General features: G+C 40.0%; 1 long non-coding RNA gene across 1 annotated transcript in view; it reads left to right on the forward strand.

Moving 5' to 3' along the window:
* Nucleotides 1-16198, forward strand: part of LOC144584150 (uncharacterized) — a 38923-nt gene extending 22725 nt beyond the window's left edge. Inside the window, exons 1-2 of the long non-coding RNA XR_013538238.1 lie at nt 1-13116; nt 15302-16198. The exon at nt 1-13116 is cut by the window's left edge and continues 22725 nt beyond it. This is a non-coding gene — a long non-coding RNA (uncharacterized LOC144584150). The remainder of the gene's footprint in view (nt 13117-15301) is intronic.
* Nucleotides 16199-16807: the final 609 nt, after the last annotated feature.

The following is a 16807-nucleotide window of genomic DNA, read 5'->3' on the forward strand; positions in this document are numbered from 1 at the left end:
ATTCTGGCAGTGTTTAAAATGCAGAGATTTAGAGCAAGTCTTCTTATGTCTCAGTAGTCTGTTTCTAAGGAGAACCCATGGTTTCCTGTTATCCAAATAAGTCTAGCCAAACTTCACAGTTATGTTTCCGCTCTCCTCATCTTTCATGGAGAAGAAAAGGAGATCAGAAACTTCTGCTTCAGTCCAGGGAAATGAATGTCTAGAGAACATTGCACTGGTTTAGATGAGATATTTATGTTCTCCACAATAAAGATACTATCATTTTCAGCTGCTTGATTTTGGATTTGAGAAGACACCTGGATGCTCCTCAAACGGGTATTGAGAAAGTACACCATCAGTCTCCTCAGCTCCTTCTTCAGAAGAAAAATGTAAACTATGGCGAAAGATTCTTCATATAGCCATCTGCCAGGGTTTTCGTAGCTGCACCCTGCATTATAGATGAGGGCTAGGCTACTAAAAGTGGCAGGTGCATTTTGGTTCAATCCCAGTGATCACACATTCTGGAAATGAACCAAAACAGAGCAATCCTTCGTACACCAAAAAAGTAGTAGCCCCTGACAGGTACCCAGAAAGGTTGGAACAATCCATGGGTGGGCTAGGTCACTCTAGCAATTAGGTTGTCTCATCAGCAGAAAAAGAAGCAAACCAATCCTTCCTTGCTGTGAACCAAACCGGAGGATAAATGCCTGTCTGATCCCACCTCAAGTTTGTATCACTCACCTGCATTTATGTTTTAGATAAAAATAAATACATGCTGTCCTCAGCAGTTTAAAAGAAAACAAAGTATGGAAGTGATAAATACATGACAAAACAAGGGATATTTCTGCTCTGCCTGTCTTTGCTTTGCCTGAACTCTTCAGAACGATCTGTGACCTGGACTTTTTAATGGCCTCCATGAGGCATTTTTGCTTGATCTGTGAACGTTGACTACTATTTTAGGGGGGAACTGGACAGACTTTGAGGATGCAGACCAGAACTTGCTGCCAACAAGGAACTGCAAAATTATTCTCCTCACTCTGCTAGAAGGGGCAAGGCATATAGCCACACTCTTGAAAAAGAGAATGAAAACAAGAAGGATTTTTACAGAGTGCAAATTAAGTAAAATCACACAAAATAACCCTGGGACACAAACAACACTTTAGCACAAACAAAGCAGTTGGCACAAAGTGACCATGATTATTTCTTTGTTCCATTACCTTTTTAAGAATTAGAGGCGTCAAAGAGGTTGCATACTGTAAAACGATCACCCAGTCACTATGTGTTTACTATATTATGTGTGCTTTGCTTCTGAAAAGGAAATGATTCTAGTTTTATGCATAGACAGTTTTCACAAATTGAGGAGAAGTCAATGAGAAACAATAGTACCCTCGTCTCACTCTTGCCTGAAGGCTAGGAATCTTTTGGGTAGCAGAAGTTAGAACAGACTAAATCAAGGAGAAGTAGTAATTTAGTAAGACTTCTTTACATGCCCACCCTAATCACCCAAGTACTTCCATCTTGTTTCTCTGTGAACCTGTTTTGGCTGCAAAGTTGTCAGCATTAGCCAGGGAGCTTAGTTCAGAAGGAGTCATAATAATGACCATAAACGCCACTGGAAATATACTTCAGACTTTCCTTCTAAGGCAGAGTACTTAATGGACCCAAAGAGATGGAATCCAAAGCAGCATTCAACAGTTCAGTGTGTGTGTCCCACTGGAAGATATTACAAGATGTCTGCAGGGGAGATATATCTTGAGAAGGTCCTGATGAGTTTTGGAACATTGGCCAGCAAGCTTTACCTGGAGATCAACAGGAAATTAATGGAAGGATTAACATGGGATTTGTACAGGCCAACAAAATAACTTCTTCAAGGTCTGCATGCCTTAAGCACATACAGTATGTTCATATTGAATTAGGTTGAATTAGCCTAGCCCTTTCAGGTAATAGATAGATGTCTCCTTCCCCACTTAGCTATGTAAAGCTTATTAAAAGAGCTGGTGGAAACCTCACTAAAACTGTCCCTGGTCACCTTCCCTCTGCACTTCTTTCCATGACTTAGTCTGTCAAGAGCTGTTGATCTTGGGGAGACATTTTATATCTGTATGCATTAATTTCATGGAGAACTTCCTCCAAAGAAATTGCAAGTAACTCACAAGTATATTATAAAGCATATCAGCAGGTCAGAAAATTGGCATAGCGAAGACACAAAAGTATCTCTTCTATACTTTGTAGGATGGGTAAGCATCGGATGAAAGTTTCAGAAAGACTCTTAGTCTTTCCGAAACTGGCAGATCTTACTGTGCCAGGAGCACTGGGGGCTTTTTGGAATGTTTCAAGGAATACAATTTCCAGAAATAATATGAATACACAGTCTCTAAACAAATGTTCTTCCAATGTGAACTCACAGAGTTCCAACCAGTGATTTTACAGGCAGAAGACATCTCACACATCCGTGCTACCTCTCTTTCTACTATGCAGGTCTTCCTTATCCATGTTACACCAGTCCTTGGGAGAATCCTCCTGAATAGTGTTTGGTGAGTTGTACAGGCATCAACTGAAGTTCAGGATTCCATGAGCAGAACGCAGTGGCCAGAAATTTCCTCTGAATATTTTCAAGCAATGCCCTCCATGTGACCATGTACTTTCTTTTAGGGAGGACAGAGCTGTATTCAAAGCCACCAGACACACTTCTGTTCTGCACTCTGTTGAGTCTAGAACAGCTGGGTCGCTCAATAGTTTACATCTCTGGCTGCAGAGTCAGAGGCTGGGAGTTGGATTCCCCACTCTGCCTCTTTGACAACGGCTGGATTCAATGAACCATAGGATCCATTCCAGCTCTGCAGTTCTAAGAGTAAGTCTGCTTTGAAGATAAAGAATCATAAGGAAGGAGATCAGGAACCTTGAAATTGCCCATCCACAGTTAATGCTTGGGTAACTTGTGATGTTTGCCCCTTGTGGCCCCTGTTTGTCTCCCCAAAACAGAGAGCTCACGAAGGCAAACAAAATAACACACCTTTTCACACGCTGCCACCAGTTGATTTCTTTATCAGCGTACTTTACATAGGAAAGACAAAGGTCCATTCATCACTGTCTTTTGAATAAAACAGATTTATTGATTACAGATGTTTCTATAATAATTCATAAGTATCTTCATCAGTTTCATCAAGCATCAATAACAATCTTATATTATCTTACAGGTTACTATTCGCTCTTGAGACTAATCACTCCTGAGATTCCCAAACTCTCTCTCTCTCTCTCTCTCTCTCTCTCTCTCTCTCTCTCTTCCAACTCAGATCCAGACTGTAGACTCTACTCTCTCTTGACTGACGACTCCACCTTTTAACCTCTCTAGTAGCCCCACCTCTCAACCACATCAGTATAGAATATGAATAATGCATAACCTATTCAGCATAATAAGGATGAATGCCACAGTAACCAACTCAGCAGCTGCACAAGGTCCTTGGTCATTCACTTTCCCAACTCAGTGAGGTGCTGCAAATTCTGATTTTAAAAGGCACTTTCTTTCTTCTTCATACAGGGATTACATGAGTGCTATGAAAACAACCCTGTTATGATCTATTTCTGTTGCCAAAGTGACATTGCATTTCCATAGCTCCAACATCTTTTCCAGTGGGCATCCAGGCAGAGTTCAGATGTATCCTGGACAACAATGTGTACAAATACATATTTATGGTACTGGGCAATAGCAAAACCCAGGATTGGCATTCTCTCCACATTGTCACAGTTTCTGAGAAGTTCACAGTGGGGAAAACATTGTGGAATGCAGAGAGATACAGCATGAATTCTGGTCTAATTATCTTCCCCTGACCCACTCCCAGGTTTTCTTTCCAATCATCTTATGACCTGAAAATACTAATTATTACTGGGAATATAAAATTGCTCTGCTGTAATTTATAATTAAATGAAGGATTTAGAAAAATGATTTTAAATTAAGATGAGTATGAAAACCTAATCTGAGATAAGTTAATATCTATTTCTTCAGTAGTGAGTACTCTTTCATCTTGAACTTGAACTAATTCATCCCTAGACGGATAATGAAGTCAATCCAGAGATGATAGCCCATGACATCTCAGAAGGAGAAATACAGTCGTCTTAATCACAAGCAATACTAGAATTTCAAGGCCAAATTCTTACCTTTCTGATCTGCCCATCCAACTTTATTACACTGGTGCACCTGAGTATACCAAGAGATACCAAGATCTTTTAATATATCACAACATCACCCCAAGTTAGCTAGTCCCTTATTATAAAGCTTCTCTCACTAAACCACTTGCTTAATTCAAAATTAATTGACTGGATCTTGACAACCTGTGATAAAGGAATTAAGACATCAGAGTAGACCAGGGAGATTCAGGTTCAAATCCCAACTCAGATGTTAAGTTTGCTGGGCAACTTTGGGTCATTCACCACCTCTCAGCCTCACTGCTTCACCAGGTTATTGTGAGAGAGACTCTAGGTGTGTTAAGGTCCTTGGAGGAGGAGAGGTGAGATTAAAAAGTACTGTAATAAATAAAGCAAACAGTTTCTCCATTGACTTTGGACAGATGTTCTGTAGTTCCCCAGAGGAACTTCTCAGGATCCATTAAGCAGCTGCAATGTGTTTATCATGGAATACATCCGTTTAGACTTTAAGAAATTAGCCCGGTAACAGATCATGAAATGGTAGAAAGATAGATCCATTCACCTGGAAATGTGCCTTCGAGATTGTTTTCCATATACTTTGGTTTTGAAGAGGCAGTACAGATCTCTGCTTTTAAGATCTGAGGCTAGAAGTAATGAGAAAGGAACATGCAACCTGTCTTTACAATAGGATGGATGATCAAACTGTAATTAATTTCCCTTTAAAGAGAGAGAGACTAAAACATGTCTGGCAAGAAAGAAAACTCCATTAAAAACCAGATGGGATTCACTGGTAAATGTATTTCAGATTAGGATTTTGTTTCATTTTGAAGTAAGGGAAAGTCGCCTCACTCCTCTTCACACTTCAGCAATACCAGGAAAAAGACCTCTGCATTTGAAGTGTGATTCCAGGAAGTTATTAAGAAAATATACATTGGTTTTTATAGCTGGAGAATTTGAAAATCATCTAGACCTTAGCATGTTTTTTTAAAAAAACCCACTGACCGATTATAAAATGAAAATAGTAATGGGTGAGAGTTGTTTTAGTTCATGTTTTTAAACAGGAATTTACCAAAAATTACATATGCCTTCATATTATACACCATAGAAGGAACCCAAGATTTTAAAATATGACTACTAATATAACAATGAATGTAAGGGGTGGGGGGAACCCTGTGGCCCAAGGCTTTAAGGGCTTACCTCTGAAAAGTACCTCTTTGAACTCTTTGTAAAAGGCTTAATTTGGTCTGCCTTATCTGTCTCCCCAGTGCAAGAATTCTTTCTTTAATCACTGTATTTCAGTTGGATGGAACGGTCCTCCCCATGCAATGAATAAATGTTCCAGATGGCATTTTGTTTCAGTTTGTTTTTGAAGACTTAACCAAAATTCTCAAATTTCATCATACGAAGTAGGGAAAGAACTTGAAGTTTAAAGGGGGAAAACGAGCATATGAGAAAATGAAGCTGACAGATTTCTCATTCTCTACATGCAAATAAAATTAAGCACTTTGAAGAGTTCAACCCACAATTAACTCACCCTTTGGGGAGTGAAGGGACTGAGAAATACTTCCCCCCCCTCTCTCTCTTTCTTTTTTTACTGGATCATATGTGTGAATGTTGGTAAATTGATTTTAAAAAAAAAAGTGAACTCAAAAGAAATTGTCACCTGTTCTTATTCTCCATGGGCACTTTTAGTGCCTCTGCAACCACAGCTTTAATATTCAGCCAATTGCTAAATTCCAGCAAGAACAGGAACTAAAACAAACAACAACAGTAATGATAAGTAGATTCAATGACTCCAAATGGCAACACAAAATGCCCCTATCATATTACTAAATGCAAAAATAATGCCACTTTTCCAGGGTAAATAATAAGCACCAATGCTTTTGAGAAGACTCATTTAGTCCTATTAGACTGAAAATGTGTTCTCAGTTCTAGTTTTGTTTATATTTTTTCCAGTCAATAGAGAGGCCACCACAGACAATATGTTTATCAGTTTTCATTATTCAATCTGGGAATTTAAATGATATATTTACATTCCGTCGGCAGAGAAACGTAGAGTGCATCGTAAACTGTTCTGAGAAGGGTCGCATTGTGCTTGAGTGGTACAGAGAGAACCTTAGTAGAAGTTTCTACCAAAAACCATCGTGCTCTTACCGAATCTTGTTTTATCTATGCTCTCACTGACTAGTTCCCTCAGACCTATTTTGACAGTTCATATGAAGTAGGAAAATACACTTGACAGTATGGGCCCCTTAACCCCCAGGTTTGCATCAGGCCTACAAATTGATAAATGAGTCTTTTGCTCCTGATGCTGAGGATACCACTAAAAACTGTCAAGTGATATACATTTACCCTTCACAAGAGAGGGGAATAGGGAAATGAGAAAAACACAAAAGCTGTTTAAAATTATAGCATCTTCTGCTTTCATTCACATCTCAGCCCCCCAATGTCATTTGTTACGTCAGTAAAGAGTCAAAAACATTATTACCCTGAAATGTCTCCGGTGGTATTTACATATATGGAAAGGTCATTAAAGGGCAGTTTGCACCAGTGGCTAAGGCATTTTCCCCCCACTATAGGAACAGATGGTTCTGCAGGGTGTTGCCTATAAAATGCTATCCTACAGAATAACGGAAGAACAATAAGCCCCAACCTCCGCTTCTCTCAGGAAACATGTCATTTCATCACAACAATAATGGTTGCCTAGTATTGCTGCTGTCATTTTTGTGCTGATAAAGCTAGATTTTTGCCCACAGAAGAATGAGGGGATATTGATGAAAAAAAAAAAGGTTTAGGCTAAACAATGTGTCACATGCAGAGCAGTGTAGGTTTCCACTGACACTTTTCCTGTCCAGAAGCAGAAAGAAGATGGAATTATATTTCTTTACAGAGACCCTTGCCTTTTCTCTGACAGCATGAAAACCACTTTGGGACAGTTCTGGGCAAAAAGTTCTCAAATGAGAAGGGTTCAAAAGGAAAAAAGGACAACTAGCTTCTTCCTTTGTTACTCTGGGTGTTGTGTGTAAGATGCTATCCTCTCAAGACTCTGTTATGTCACCACTGTTGTTTGTTTCTCAAAAGAGGTAAACATTGGGCAAAATCCTATAGCATAAATTCATGCCAGCAGAAGATGACGGCATTATCATCCAGTGCTGGAAATTTTTAATTTAAGCTAATTGAAACCTTCCTTCTGCATAGGGCCTATTGGTGGCAATCTGGAAGCATTTTTGGCTACTAAAGGCTTCCCTCCCCATGTGGGGATGCACCCCCGTCTCCCTCTCCCCCCAAAGTTACTTTTACAGGTTCGTTAGAAAGGACTGCCTGTAGGAGAATTTACCAGAACACGCTTACAGCACTTCCATGATTAGAAGCCCTGATAAGGCAAGGTGTTCAGTCAAGGAAGCACACTAAGCAAGTTTAGCCAAAGGCACTTACAAGCATCCGTAGAGAGCTTTGCACCCAGCAAGCAAAGGCCTACATTACTTCTGAGTAGGATGGGCCAGAGGGAGGATGGAAATGGGCCATGCGGGTCCCCAACCCTGCCCCCCCCAATGATTGCACCTCTCTGCATTTCCCAAATTGATGCCTGAATGCAGCTATTTATTTTTAAAGAATGCAGATCAAAGTGGTGGAGGAAGAGAGAAGGAAAGAGAAAGAGATTAAAAATAGAAAAGACCAAGATGCACTATTTGTTCTCTGTCCTTATTTTTTTTCCTCCCCTGCAGCTTTCAGAAACACGACCCATGCAGACACTTCTGCTATACACATGCCACCTTCTGTGCTTGTCCTAACATGCTCCGTCTGTGTTCAGCTGTTTAGAGTGTGGGAAATTGCTCAGGGCCAATTGTTCTGTCCAAGGGGACAGGGAGGACTGCGATTTTAATTTTTAGGTGTGCTTAATCTGCTCAACATGGAAGCCATATGATGGCACACAGGTGTGACTGTTACATAACGGCAGCATGATGGAAACATAACCTCTCACAGGCCTTTCTCTCACACCTAACTGCAGCACAGGGAAGCTTGATAATTAAATTCAGTGGGAACAGCACCACTGCCAAGATTTACTCATATTCTGGGCCCATTTTGTCCTCGAGCTTATATGCTGCTATGGAAATGGTGTTGCTATTGTTTTAGATTGGGCTCTGAGTTGATCATTCTTGAATTACAATCTCCTAGTCAAACATTGTGCTTCTTTGAAAATTCCTTCTTGCACCATTGCCATTTGGATGAGTTTTGAAAGGAAAAGTTCATTTCTGGGCATTCTCTCCTGTCAGCTTTACCATCTTCCAGCTAGTATTTCTCAGCTGTAACTATCAGTATTCCAGTGTTCCAGTTGGTCATAACTGGCACCATACCTGCTTACCTGTGTGACTTGTGCCTCAGAGTATATATACCTGAGTATGTGGTGTCATATTAAAGACTAACAAATTTATTACAGCACAAGGTTTCATGAACTGTCACCCATTATTTGTGTCAACATATTTAACCCTCCATATTTTCCACCAGAACATTTTATGCATTCTAGATGTGTCAGTGTCACTAGGAAGAGGGATACTGCAAATTCACTGCAATATTCCTTGAAGAGTTTAGTGACAAACATCATTCACCAAAAGGCTGCTTCTGTGAGGAGCTCCACCATCTTGGTGTCCATTCCAGGGCAGGTCCAAGGTATTCTGCTACCTGAAGCAGGGCAGAAAATGGTGGTTCCCAGCCCCTAGTCAAGATGCATGATATCCAAGGTATATTTTTTCCTCTTTTTTTCTTTTTGCCATCGGGGTAGCAAGTTCTGCAAACACCTTTTTGCATCCACAGATGTCACAATAAATAAATAACTAGCTCACATATTGCGTTTTCATAATACACGGTATCTGCTGAATGATTCAGTCAGTCCTGGTCTGCCCCTCTGCTAGATTTGTTTGTTTGTTTCGGCCATTTATCGGCTATCTTCTGTAGTATTCGTTGCTGGGCAGTTACATGAACAAACATCTCCTGCCAACCACTTGATTAAAGGGAATGAGAGGCAAGAATGGCCAGCTGGTTTGTGGTGGCAGGCCAGGTCCCACCCCGTGCTAAGGGTGTTTTGGCACAACAGAGTGCAACTTCGGCATTTGAAATGTGTCTGGAATGTCCCAGATTATCACAGTGGAGAGCTAAGGAATATAACCCAAAAATACACCATTGCTTAATTGTTTCCCTGAAGCACGAAACTGCACCTCTGGTTATCTGCACTCCGCCTGCAGATAGGTATAGGGCACCAAGCACTTCCTCTTGTTGATACTTTTCATTTCATAGAGGCTTAGGTAGTGCTCCCCACTGAAAATCATGGAGGTGTTGCAGTACAACACAGGGTTGATTCTTACCATAGTCTTTCTCATATCCAATTGTCATGCTTGTGAGAGAGCCTTTCCTTTCCTTATAAACTGACTGACCTGAAACTGAAGGTCTCTGAGTGACCTCTGGAGACCTGCTTTGGGACTGAACTCATTTTTTTTTGTCCTAACATAAAAACAAATAGGAAACAATTAATGATGCAGGGATGAATTTTTTTAAAAAAACAACACCATGGTTAGTGTCCCAAAGAGATATTTCTGGCAAACGGGCAGCTCCCAGCAGTCCTTTTCTGGTCTCGCTAATTTCCTCTCATTCCACCAAGGCCTAGTATGTTCTCTCTTTTTTACAAGCATTTAATTATGAGCAGAGAATTTATGTCAAGTGTTACTTGCATCTTAAAGAAGTGTGTGACATTAGAGAAATAGACTTCCCTTCCTTGAACTTTTCTAGGGTAAAGGGTCCAGTTTTCATACTCTGGTAGAAGATGCCTTTTTTTTCCCCTGAAGAGTCAAACTGGGCTTTAATTTGCTTCAGAATGGATTGGTGGTGATATAACAGTCCTCCAGTGGATTGGGCTATATGCAGAACACTGCATGGAGGAAGGCAAAGTTCAGATGGCAGAGACCTGTGTTATGCCTCTTTTTCCATTCATTTTGAGCAGTGTTGGTGGAAGAGTTTCCTGCATAGGCCGCTTGCATTCCTGGACCCTATCACAGAGAGACCCTGGTATTTTCTATGTTCTTTAATGTAGGATACTGCCCTGACTGATGAGGGGTGACTCGTGAACATGCTATGATCTTCCATCGGGGATGGGCGAGAGGTTTTAGAGCTACAGCTTCCATAATCCTCCTTCAATGGCTGTGTTGGCTAGGGCTGGTGGGAAAATCGTGTGGAATACCTGTGAATACCTTATATTGATCTGTGAATACCTTTTATATTGATCTATAAATACCTTATCTTCACAGAGCAAATGGGAACTGGGAAAGGTAAGGGAACAGTGGCTGAGGGCCAGACCTCCCAATTTGCGCCGATATGGGCCTTCCCAAAGTACATAGACATAGCTCCAGTTATGCTATTGGAGTGTAGCTGAGCAGTTGGCTTGCCTTCTTCAAATTTCTTCCTGAGCCTAATCCAGGAGCCTGCTTTTGACCTACGAAAAACTTCATAGCTTGGAACAGTTCCTCCTCTATGTCACTGCCCACAGCACTAGGTCATCTGCTCCTGTGCTCTTCCCAGTGTTCCTCATTCTGAAAGCTGGACGGTGGCTGCCAGAGATAGAACTTTCTCAGTAGTTATGGAATGCTCTTCTGAGGGAAACTGACCCAACGTTATGGTGACTATGCTTTCACCAGGTCAAGGCCCTTTTTATTCTTTTATCATCTTTATTCTTTTAATCTCCATCACATGTTTGGAAGCTATGACTCCTACTTTCATCCCCTCATTTTAAAATTGCAGTTTACTTGCCAACTTTGTGTGTGTGTTTGCATTTTTATAATGGGTCTTTTCTATTATGTTTTTTAAATAATATTTTGTTGCATCCTTATATTTTGCAGTTGTTCCACACCAAGATATGTTACGTAATATAAAATAAAAATGATGGATAACAGATATACAGACAGATGTGTTTGTGCAACAAAATAATTTTAGCACTTTGTAGCTGGAAGAAGTTTTAAAACTAAGAATGGAACCAAAAATACAGCCTTGATTATATTTTTCTTAGGACAAGCAATTTCTTTTCTCTCTGGCAAGTATGGTTCCAGATAGTTGTGTTTATTATATTCTGTTATAGCAAACTGAGTGAAACAAAATTCCCACATTTTAATCAATTTTTGTTACTGTTTTTGCATTTGAGATATCACATTCCTACTTTATTTCACATCTGTATACATGAATTGAGATACCCAGTGTGGTGTAGTGGATAGATTGATGATGGACCAGGACTCGGGAGACCTGCGTTCAGTTCCTTGCTCAACTGTGGAAACCCACTGGAAATGTAGAACTGGTAAGACCACTCCTTAAATACCTCACTTATCTTGCGATATTTGGGTCGCTCTAAATCGGTTCTGCCTTGATGTCACATAACACAACAACACATGAATTTGGTCCTCTCTCTCTCTCTCTCTCTCTCTCTCTCTGTGTGTGTGTGTGTGTGTGTGTGTGTGTGTGTGTGTGTCACAGGCTTATAGAATTATAGGAAAAATGTGGAAAGAAACATATTCCATCTACCTCTGAATGCAATGACATCATAGGGTATCACTTTCATACATATATGTGTTTTTTCAGTTCTAGTTGCTATAGAGAACTTCCACTGTTCATATATCCCTGTATGTGAGACATGGAACATTTTCTTTCATCTCTCCTTCTCCCCAAAGGTTGTTATGAGCCATAGACTCTCAGTTTGTGATCATCTACTATTTACCAGGACTCTCTTGGACGGAATTTACTTCAGAGTAAATGTGCATTTGATTGCATTGTGAGGGACCAGGAGTCTTACAGCAAGAATTAAAAGGAGAACAGGTGTCAGCTCATTTTGATAAGTCTTTGCCGAACATCACCAAGATCTTCACATATGAGGCATATGAGAGTTCGTTTGTTAGTTTTTCTGAGATTCAATAAAAAAACAAGCAAGGAGAACAACAGATTTGACCTTCCAGGACTTTCAAAGCTCAGATCCTTTAAAAAATCATGTTTGAATCTCTTTGTATTCAGCCATCTTGAATTACTTTTTTCTTTCTTTCTGAGAGACTCCTGGTCTCCTATGCTTATACTGTATGGTAGGCAAACACATGGTCCCTTTTATGCTGAAAATGTCTATACCTCTTGATTTGGTCATGCAGTTTAGTTTAGCTCAATTTCAATTAAGACCAATATTACTGCAGTTCTATTTTAATCTGGAGTGATCAAAATTCACATACTCCTTCACATAACTCATCAGCATGAAGAGGCTCAGTTTGCTGTGTAAAGGCATAATGTGACACTACACCCTGTTATGTGCCAGCATTTGTTGCCACTTAAGAGACATCATTTAGCTTCAAGGCTAAAAAAGCATGGTTTTGTGGTGGTGTGTTTTTTTTTGTTTTTTTTTTTTTGAACACCTTGTACAACTGAGTGATGTTCATTACTTGGAACCTAAAACAGCCTAAGTAGATTCCCAGTAACTGATCCATTTTGTTGAGGGTTTTTTCCCCCCACATAACTACAAGCAGTTGTTACATTGGCCTTGCTGCACGATGCTTGGATGTATAACCCAAGAGCACTCCCCCCACCCTGTCATCCCCTGGGGACATCCAAAGATAGTAAACAAAGGAAGACAGGCACAAGGCCTGCCTTTCCTGTGGAAGCAGCTGCTGCGGCTCCGTCTGCAGATTCTCTGTTCATGCACTCTCTTCCCTTTGACCCTTCTGCTATCCAGTTCCCTCTGTATCAGACTCTCCTGAAAGTTGTGATTTCCTATCCTGACAGGCAGCAGGAAGAGGAGAAAGCTGCCAGGCAACCTTTGCTCAGAGATCACAGGAGGGTTATTAACAAAACCACCCATGGCAGACATGGCTTAGGAAATACCGATAAGATCAAGAAAGGAGAGGAAACCAAGCAATTCGCTTACTGCCTTGGACATGCACGCCATTTTGAAACTAGGTCAAATGCAGCCGTTTAAAAAATATTGTGAGTGTTTGTGTTTGTGTGTGTGTGTGTGTTCACTTTTTCATTTCTATAGAAGTGAATATCATATCAAGTTTATGAATCCTGAAAACTAAATTTACCCTGTGAGCTACATTTATATCTGCAGATTAATCAAACGCAAGCATGGTCCAGAAGTCTCAAAGTTGAACCAGAGTTAAGTACTTGAGCACCTTCTGAGAATTCAATTCAATCCTTGCTTTCCGCTGCTTGTGTGTTTGCTGACTGGCTAGTTGGGTGGTTGGTTAGTCTGAAGTCTATAAGGAGCCGCAGAGTTTCTCTGGGCAGTTTCAGCCATTTGGAATGGACAGTAGTGCATTAGATTGGCCAGCTGTCTGACTCACTATATGATATAGCCATGTGGACTTGGGCCTTGAGATATCTTAGGTGAAATCTAATCATGGAACAATAGTCATTGTGTAGCCAAGGACAGCAAAATGAGAGCGGGGACAGTGTCAGGATTCTGAGGCACTGTTTGCTGAAATCATCCCTCAAGAGTCACGTTCTCATTCCAGAATAGCCTATTTCAATAAGTTAACTTTTAGTTTATATAGTAATTGTAAAGTATGATGAAATGTGAACATTTATATATATATACTTTACAATTACTTACTTATGTACTTAAAAGTATATTTAAAATGGACATCTTATCAGAAGTCATGAAGGACTATCCCCTACAAAAGGCAACAGAAAGATGGGACCTATTCAACAAATGGACTAAATTAACAGGCAACATGTAAATAGCATATATTGAAATGAAAATTTAATCTAGAAGGCAGAAAAGAGTAAACAGAATAACTTAAAACTTTGATATGGCAATAAGTATAGAATGGTTGTTAGTATGTTATTGTCTCTCCTCTTCCTCATAAATTCCAAGTCCCCTTTTCCTTTTTGTCACCCCTTATGTTAATAAAAAAAACAAAAAAACAAAAGTATATTTAAAATAGTATGTACATCTACAATGCATATTTATTTATTTATTTATTTATTTATTTATTTATTTATTTATTTATTTATTTATTTATTTATTTATTTATTTTGAAATGAAATTCCATTTCAGATCCTGAATTTTTGTAACTCAGGTTGGGATACAGATAACAATCAGCCACAGAACTTCATCAGGAAAATCTGATCTAAGACATTACCCCTTTACTCTGGAATAAAGACACGAGACAATTGTTATGGAATAAACATGGGCCACACTTTATTAAAATATTCATTAATGCTCTCAGTAGAAAGGGAGGTCCTGCGGTAGTGCGGAATCAGGTTCTGCAGAGGGGTCTCAATGGACCCCTAACCAAAACAATGAGCGCGAGTCCCGAGCCCCGTGTTCTTGTGGTAATGAAGACAGCGAGAACCCAGCCGGGCCAAATTTGAACACACCCCAGACCTCCAGTCCCCTACTAATTGTTGACTTTTGGTCCAGGAGCAGCCCCAGCGGATCCCCCCCCCGCAAGCACTGTAGTCACACGATCCGTAGCGCTGGGTGATCAGCTGAGCTATACTTTTATACTTACCTGTGGTTGCAAGGGGACTCACCAAAACCTGTTCTATCCAAACTACCCACCTGTGTGACCAAATTAACCACCTGTCTATATGCTAATGCTCCTTGACCAGTGTGGGATAGGCAAAAAATCCCCACGTCCAACAGCCAATCAGGAAGCAGGTCAGAAATCCCTAGGTAAAGGTAAAGATTCCCCTTGACAATTTTTGTCCAGTCGTGTTCGACTCTAGGGGGCAGTGCTCATCCCCGTTTCCAAGCCATAGAGCCAGCGTTTGTCCGAAGACAATCTTCCGTGGTCACATGGCCAGTGCGACTTAGACATGGAACGCTGTTACCTTCCCACTGAGGTGGTCCCTATTAATCTACTTGCATTTACATGCTTTCGAACCGCTAGGTTGGCGGGAGCTGGGACAAGCGACGGGTGCTCACTCCGTCACGTGGATTCAATCTTACTATTGCTTGGTCTTCTGACCCTGCAGCACAGGCTTCTGCGGTTTAGCGCGCAGTGCCACCATGTCCCTCCAAAAATCCCTATCCAGCCCCAAAAGGCAACCGGGGAAACTCACACTAATATATAGGGCAGGCAGGTGGGTTACCAGGAAAGAAGAGGCCAGATGGAAGGAGGAACCTCCTTAAATAACTTCCTTTCTCCCCTCTCTCCTCCAGAATTGCTCTCGTGAGACAACTGAGTCTTGCATCATCTAAGGAAGGGGATAATGGAGGCCCGCACCGGCAAAGAACCTCGCTAGCACATATGATGTGTAAAAAAGCATCCTTTACATCTGCTGTAACATATTTGTGATTATGTGATTTCTGGGGTCTGCAGCTGCTTATAGTGCTACGTGAAGTTTCTTGATATTGTTCCCAAAGCCCCAATGACTACAGGGCTTTGCCAGAGGCAAGATATTTCGATTGCCAGGTCTCTGTATTTGGTTAGTTTTTCCAGTTCTTTATTTTCAACTCTGGCATCCCCTGGAATTGCAATGTCAATGATCCATACATTTCTTCATTCTATTACTACTACGTCTGGTGTGTTCTGTTCAAGGTGTCTATCCATTTGGATCCAGAAATCTCACAAGATCTTAACTTCCTCATTTCCTGACACCTTCTCTGCCTGATGTTCCCATGGGTTTTGGGAGGCTGTCAAGTTATATTTTTTGCATAATGACCAATGCACTAATTTTGCCACTCTATCATGTCTAATTTTGTAATCTGTTTGTGCAATCTTTGGACATTCCCAGATGCGGTGTGACACAGTTTCATCTTCTTGGCAGAGTTGACATTTGCTGTTAGCACTAATTCCTTGTAGCTTAGCTTTCATCACATTGGTTTGGAGTGCTTGTTCTTGTGCAAGCAAAATCAAGCCTTTGGTTTCTTTTTTAAGGGTCCCAAGTTTTAGCCATGCCCATGTAGAATTATGGATGATCAATCTTTCCATCTATTTATCAAGGTGTTGTCCAGGTGTTCTTTGTCAAGGTGATCTTTTTCCAACTGTTTAGTTTATTTTCAAAGTGTTGTTTCATATATTGAGCCTTTGTCTGTTGTTTTCAAAATATTCTCCATTTTCACTGCCTTAAGTAATTTTTCTCTGCTTGTACTGATATAATCATTTAGGCTTCTTTTTTCCTCCTCTACTACCTGCTGTATTTGCAGTAATCCACAGCCTCTGATTTTTCATGGAAAATATAATTTGTCCAGATCACTTTTTGGATGTAGTGTATGATGCATATTCATTATTATTATTATTATTATTATTATTATTATTATTATTATTATTATTATTATTATTATTATTATTATTATTATTATTATTGTTGTTGTTGTTGTTGTTGTTGTTGTTGTTGTTGTTGTTGTTGTTATTGTTATTATTGTTATTATTGTTATTATTGTTATTGTTATTGTTATTGTTATTGTTGTTGTTATTGTTGTTGTTATTGTTATTGTTATTGTTATTGTTATTTGCCTGAACACATTATACCATACAATTATCATAGTTATTACATTATTTAATATATTACAACAGTATTTTCTCCAGGTACTGCATGTGTAGAATCAAATTATATCCAGTGTATAACCCACACAGGCCAACAAAAATTGCATATTTTTGGCAAATGTGCACAAATGCACTTTAGTCAAAGGCAAAAGTGCAAACATTTGGATTAAGAAAACTTA

Source organism: Pogona vitticeps, chromosome 1 (genome assembly GCF_051106095.1).
Source record: "Pogona vitticeps strain Pit_001003342236 chromosome 1, PviZW2.1, whole genome shotgun sequence".
Lineage (NCBI taxonomy): Eukaryota > Metazoa > Chordata > Lepidosauria > Squamata > Agamidae > Pogona > Pogona vitticeps.